Source organism: Micromys minutus (genome assembly GCF_963924665.1).
Source record: "Micromys minutus genome assembly, chromosome: 3".
NCBI lineage: Eukaryota > Metazoa > Chordata > Mammalia > Rodentia > Muridae > Micromys > Micromys minutus.
The window spans coordinates 76729109-76735606 of NC_137972.1; the positions used below are offsets into that span (position 1 = coordinate 76729109).

General features: G+C 40.5%; 1 pseudogene across 1 annotated transcript; it reads right to left on the minus strand.

Annotated features, from left to right (window-relative positions):
- Positions 1-3606: 3606 nt before the first annotated feature.
- On the minus strand, positions 3607-6498 carry LOC308418948 (ORM1-like protein 2; annotated as a pseudogene). Its single transcript has 2 exons — positions 6439-6498; positions 3607-4070 (listed from the first exon to the last, which is right to left on the minus strand). The product of its transcript is annotated as an ORM1-like protein 2 (transcript).

A 6498-nucleotide genomic window follows, 5' to 3' on the forward strand; every position in this document is an offset into this window, starting at 1 on the left:
GATCCTTTGCTCCAAGAGCAAAGGGACTCAGGGTGACCTGGACAGATGGTGAAACCTGATGCTTATGTCCGTGACTTCATGCAGCAAGCCGGAGTATCCAGATGGAGATAAGGAAAAAATTTAAATTATAAACATTAAAACCTCATCTTACAAATTCACGTTCCCTTTAAATGTCCTGTTTGTGTTGCTCCCTTAGAAGGTTGAACCACAGGTCCCATGCAATTGACTTTGGGTGTCTTAGCCACACTCCATTTAGTTTTGGGACAGTCTGTGCTCCTCAGAGATACTGGCCTGTAGTTTTCTTTCCCGTTTAATGTTCTATCTTTACCTGGTTTGGGTAGTGGATGCTTAGGAGGACTCCTCCTCTTTCTTTTCTTAAAAAAAAATTTTTTTTTTGAATAAGGACTGGCTGTAGCATTTTAAAAAATATCTGGCAGGATCCTGTCATGACTCCATCTGACCCTGGCATGTTGGTTTGTGTGATTAAGCTATAAGAATTTCTAACACCATAGGAATCTCTTCATTTGTTGTGGGTCTGTTTAGGTTGTTGACCTTTTGGTTCAATTTTATAGGTTTGGCTGAATCTAGAAGTTCATCCATTTCTTTTAGGTTTTCCAGCTTAATGGAGCACAGGTTTTAAAATAACTCCCTGTCATATTCTGAATTTCTTTGGTGACTTTTCTAATGTTTCCCTCTTCACTTCTGATTCTCTGAATTCTGTCCTCTCTTTCTTTCTTTAGGTTGGTTGGACCATGGTACTGTCGGTCTTCTCAGAGAACAGGTCTTAGATTCATAGATCTTTCTTTCTTTCTTTCTTTCTTTCTTTCTTTCTTTCTTTCTTTCTTTCTTTCTATTTCATTGATTCTTTCTCTGGCTATTGTTTTCCTTTTTGTTATTTCATGCCTTTAACTGAGTTTGTATTTGGTTTGTTCTTAACTTTTTTTTTCCCCTAAATTTGAGTTGCTCCATTTGTCATTTAATTTTGCTCTTCCTAAGTTGTTTTAAATGTGGGTACTTAGTGTTCTACTCAGGATGGCTCTCAGTGTGTCCCAGAGGTTTGCCCTTGTTATGTTTCCATTTGCATTTAGTTCCATGGCCTTTTCCACCTTTTTCTTTATTTCTTCTCTACCCATTCATCATTCAGCAATGAACTGTTCATTGCCCATGAGTTTTTGTATTTATTATAGATTGACTTACTTGTCAGTTTTGTTGTGTGTATTGCCTTGTGATCAGGTAAGCTACAAGGAGTCGTTTCAGTCTTTCTGAATCTGTAAAGATGAGTTTTGTGTCCCAGGATGTGACGTTTTGGAAAAGCTTCAGTGTGCTGCTGGGTAGAATGTGTGTTGTTTGGTATTTGGGTAGAGCATTCTGTAGGCATCTGTTAAGTCAAGTTGTTGTGTGGTGTTAATCATTTTGATGTTTTTTGTTTATCTTTTGTCTAGATGACTTATCTTCTGGAGAAAGTGGGGTATTAAAATCACCTACTATTAAAGGATTGAGTAGTACTTTTTAAAAATGAAATTGTTTGTCCCTGAATCTAGATAGTGATATCTTCTTGAATACCTATTCTCTTGATTAGAATGAAGTGTCCTTCTTTGTTTCTTCTGATTAATTTTAACTTGAAGCCCATATTGTCAGATTTTGGAATACAGATGCCTGCTTGTGTCCTGGTCCCATGTGATTGGTGTACTTTTACCTTTTTTTTTTTTTTTTTATTCCAAGGCAGCAGTGGCTACCTTTAAAGCTAAGATATATATTTCTTGCAGACAGAAAATAGACAGATTTTGTTTCTTGATCCATTCAGTCAACCTGTATCTTTGTATTAGAGAACTGAGAACTTCGATATGTAAAAATGATGATGATGATTATATAATTAATGTTTATTTTACGTGTGTCGGTGTTTTGCCTGCATGTATGTATGAGAGTGTCAGAAGCCCTGGAATTGGAGCTATAGACAGGTGTGAGCTGCCAGATAGGTGCTGGAATTGCATCTGGGTCTTCTGGAAGAACAGCCAGTGCTCTTAACCACTGAGCCATCTCTCCAGCCCCTAAAGTTATTATTGAAATATGTGTGTAAAGTTTGGTAATTGGGTTTACTTTGCAGTGTTTGTGTTGTCAGTGGCACTTTGTGGTTTAGTAACCGTGACTTCATATTTCTTTTAACAATGCCTCTGCTATGCTCCTTCCTCTTTGGTCGGAAATACAGATATAAATAAAACACTGTTTTTACAGGCCCTCTTTATGAAGTTGAGCATCATATTTGAATGGAAAAAAAAAATGGAAGAAATGGCTGTTCCTTGGTATCAGGGAGGTGAAGTTTTATTGTAGATAAAAGGAAGTGCATAGCCAGAGGCAGAGACAACTGGGTGAGTCCAGGGTACATGTGACTCTGATCCGGGCCATGTAAAGAGGGGTGGGGGGGGGAGAACTTGGAGACCAGATGATCAAAAGGCCATTAGGGTAAAGGCTAGAAAAGGACTGGCATAGCCAAAGTCACTGGGTTAGATAGGGAAGGACAGCTGGGGGATGGGCAGCCTAGACCCTGTGCTGGAAAGTTTAGGATGGGGGCAGAGTATGCCAGCCAGAGGGACCTGGAAGGTAGGGACTGATGGTGACCAGATCTGCTTTGAAATGTTCAATAGGGACCTCAGGTAGCCATTTGTCCCCAGTTTGAGACCTAACAATATCCATACTTTTGATATGACCAAACTATACATTTACTCTGAAAATTCTTTTGTCCATTAGCCTTGGCATCCCGTACAGGACATAGTTTAGTTCCAACATTTCAGCAATTACTCTATCGCACCTATAGAAGTATGTCTGATAAAAGTTACTTTGATAGAGTAAATTATAGAGGTCGAAGCCCCTTCATTTCTGGAATGACAGGAGTTGAACCTGTACTTAAGAACTCAAACATCTCCATGGCACCTTTCTACTTCATCCTATGCTACTAAGGTCATCAGGCTTATACCTGAAAACGCTGGTTTAAATCGCTCCCATCCCAACTAATTTGCTACCATTGTCCGTTATTTACTCTTTTTCAGTTATAGTTATTTAGCTCTAACATCAGTGTGCATCGGACTAGAGATGAAGACACTAGCTCCCATTCCTTTGCTCATTTGCAAACGAAACCCACAACCCACAAAGTACCATCCAATGATTCCTTTTTCTTTCTTGTCTTCTTGTTTGATTGCTTTTCTTTTCTTTTCTTTTCTTTTCTTTTCTTTTCTTTTCTTTTCTTTTCAGCCATAACTGAAAGACTTTAAGAAAAATACACAGCAAAACAGAACTTGAAGTTGGTAGGTTTGGAAGAAACGGAAAAAACATAATCACCAGAAAAGCTGCCCAAACATTGATGGCTTCTTACTACACAGGACAGTGAGTGGTGGTAACCTCGTCCACCTTTCCTGATTCAGAGATTCTTGACCCTATTAAGACTGAGCCCAGGAACCCCATTTCCCATTTTTTTTTCCTGCTTGGAGTTTAGAAAGGTTTATCTTCTCTCTCAGGCTTCTAAGATACAGGAGATAGTATGAAGAAAGGAAAAACATTATGGATTATTTCCAGTGCCTTCCCTCGATGCCTGCAGAACTGTCAACCCATCTTTCAGTATTTGTCAGTTCCAAAGAGAAGAACCCCATGGAGCTGGGGCAGCTTAGGCAGCAGTACACTGAGCAGCCAGGCAGTGTTGGTGAGGAAGTGAGCAGCATCGTGCTTGGTGTAGAAGCTGGCCAGTAGGTAGATACAATAGGAGAGGTGCTGAGGAGCTTTCGTGAGGAGGTAAACTGTACTCCGTAGTTCATCTGTTCCCAGTGTGTCAAAAGCCTCTCCTCTCCTTGGTCAGGGGCCTCAAAGGGTTTACCTATGACTGTACGTAGGAAGATATACATTGCCAAGTTATGGATGGCGTTGGTCAGGGTCCAGACAACAGGAATGTTGAAGAAAGGGATGCTGAGGAGAACCACATACAGCAGTCCATCTAAGATGATGTGGGCCAGCCAGATGCTCTGGCTATTCATCACTCGAGTGTTGGGGTTTACTTTTCTGTGTACCACCCCACACTCATCCTGCTAGATCAGGATCCCGTCTGGCTTGGGGCACAGTGCTGGCTTTTACACATTTCTTTTTTTTTAAATTCATTTTTAAGGACAGGGTTTGTCCTTGTAGCTCTGGGTGCCCTGGAACTTGCTCTTTCTACCAGATGGATGGGCCTTGAATTCACAGAGATCTGCCTGCCACTGACTCTAGAGTGCTGGGATTAGTGTACCACCATGCCTGGAATTAACTACGTATTAACTCAAGTAACAACTGCCCTTCCCCCTCCCTCCCCCAGACAAGGTCTCTCTCTGTAGCCCTGGCTGTCCTGAATAAACCTGCTCTGTAGACCAAATTTCTAGAAACCCACCTGTCTGCCTCCCAAGTTCTGGGATTAAAGGTGTGTGTCACCACTGCCCGGTATATATATATATATATATATATATATATATATATATATATATGTGTGTGTATATATATATATATATATGTGTGTGTGTGTGTGTGTGTGTGTGTGTGTGTGTGTGTGTGTGTGTGTCTTTGTCTCCTTAGCCATGAAACTTAAATTCACACCATCTTGAGTCTTAATACTTGAAGCAACTCAAAGGGTTCCCCTTCAAGATGGCCTTATTCTCCTCAGTTGACAAAACATTGTTCCCTCATCTATTATTATATTCCAAGTTTATCAATATGCTAATATTAAACTAATTCTTGCTTGTGAAAATATAAAAATCCTAAGGGGTCTGAGGGCAGGAGGCCCAACCAAACCCAACTATGAAAAATCATGGCTTAATCACAATTGATCACCTGGGGTGAATAATCACTATTCTTCCATATTGCCCAACTATGATACCACTTACATTTAGTCATTTACACTTTATTTACAGCTTCGGCATTTTTCTTTCTTTCTTATCAATTACTTTATAACTAGTCTCAGGGCTACTATTGCAGTGGTGACACACCACAGCCAAAGCGAGTTGGGGAGGAAAGAGTTTATTCGGCTCACACTTCCACAGCATTGTTCATCACTGAAGAAAGTCAGGACAGGAACTCAAGCAGGGCAGAAAGCAGGAGGCAGGAGCTGATGCAGGGGGCATGGAGGAGTGCTACTGACTGGCTTGCTCCTCAGAGTTTGATTTGTTAGAACTCAGGACTGCCAGGCTAGGGATGGCACCACCCATAATGGACTGTGCCTTCCCATATCAATCACTAGTTAAGAAAGTGCCCTACAGCCTCACCCACAACCCAGTTTTATGAAGGTATTTTCTCAATTGAGGCTCCATCCTCTGATGACTCTAGCCTGTATCAAGTTGACATACAATTAGCCAATATGTATTTATTTCATTCCTTTCACAATATGCCATAAAATTCCCATCATATTATTAACTATTCCCTCAGTACTTCTGACATTAAGTGGTCTAGGTACAATGACATTTTGTTGTTGTTGCTGCCCAAAAGAAAAACTATTACCAAACTACGAAAAAACCAAAAGCAGTACTAAGGCCACTACTATAGCTAGATTAGTCTTACTTAGCCTATTCTTCTATATACATTTAATTTACACCATCTCACTGTGGTGGTTTGAATATGATTGGCCCATGGGAGGTGACACTATTAGGAGGTGCGGCCTTATTGGAGGAGATGTGGCCTTGTTAGAGTAGTGTGTCACTGGAGGGGCAGGGCTTTGAGGTAAAGGTTTGTCCAGTGTGACATAGACAGTCTGTCTTGGTTGCAGTTACATTAAGATGTAGAACACTCAGCTCCTTCTCTAGCACCATGTCTGTCTGGATGCTGCCGTGCTTTCTGCCATGATAACAGACTGAACCTCTGAACCTGTAAGCCAGCCCCAATTAAATGTTGTCCTTTTTAAGAGTTGCCTTGGTCATAGTGTTTCTTCACAGCAATGGAAACTCTAAGGTACTCACTCACTAGTTTCCCATCAACTGACGGCATCAAAATAGTTAACCACCAAGAAAATGTAAAAAAAGAACTGAACCTTCACCCTATAATTATTCATCCCATCTTAACCCTCGCACTGTGCCCTATAATTAGTTCCCTTAACCAGAAGTTTAGGATATAATTTGTCCAAGAGCCTTTAAAACCGAAGCAAACTTCTAAGTTTAATTTGTACTATCCAAGGGTCACATGACTTTATCTTACATCTATTGAATACAAATCAAGTGCTTTTATTAAGCCAAATTTGGAAACTGACCCCATGAAACTTTGATTAACAACTAAATACCCTACAATTGGGTTTAATCTACTGCTACTGGAAACAAAGGGGACTGCAGGCGGTAGAGTTGTGTTTTCTTTTTCTTTTTTCTTTTTTTTTTTTGCCTACTTCTTTGAATTCCAAGTTCACTATCCTGATCACAGACCCCCGTCATTTCCTCTCAGTTTCACCTTCATATGCTCCCTCCAGTTCCCCTTCCTCTTCTCCTCAGAGAAGGGGAAGCCCTCCAT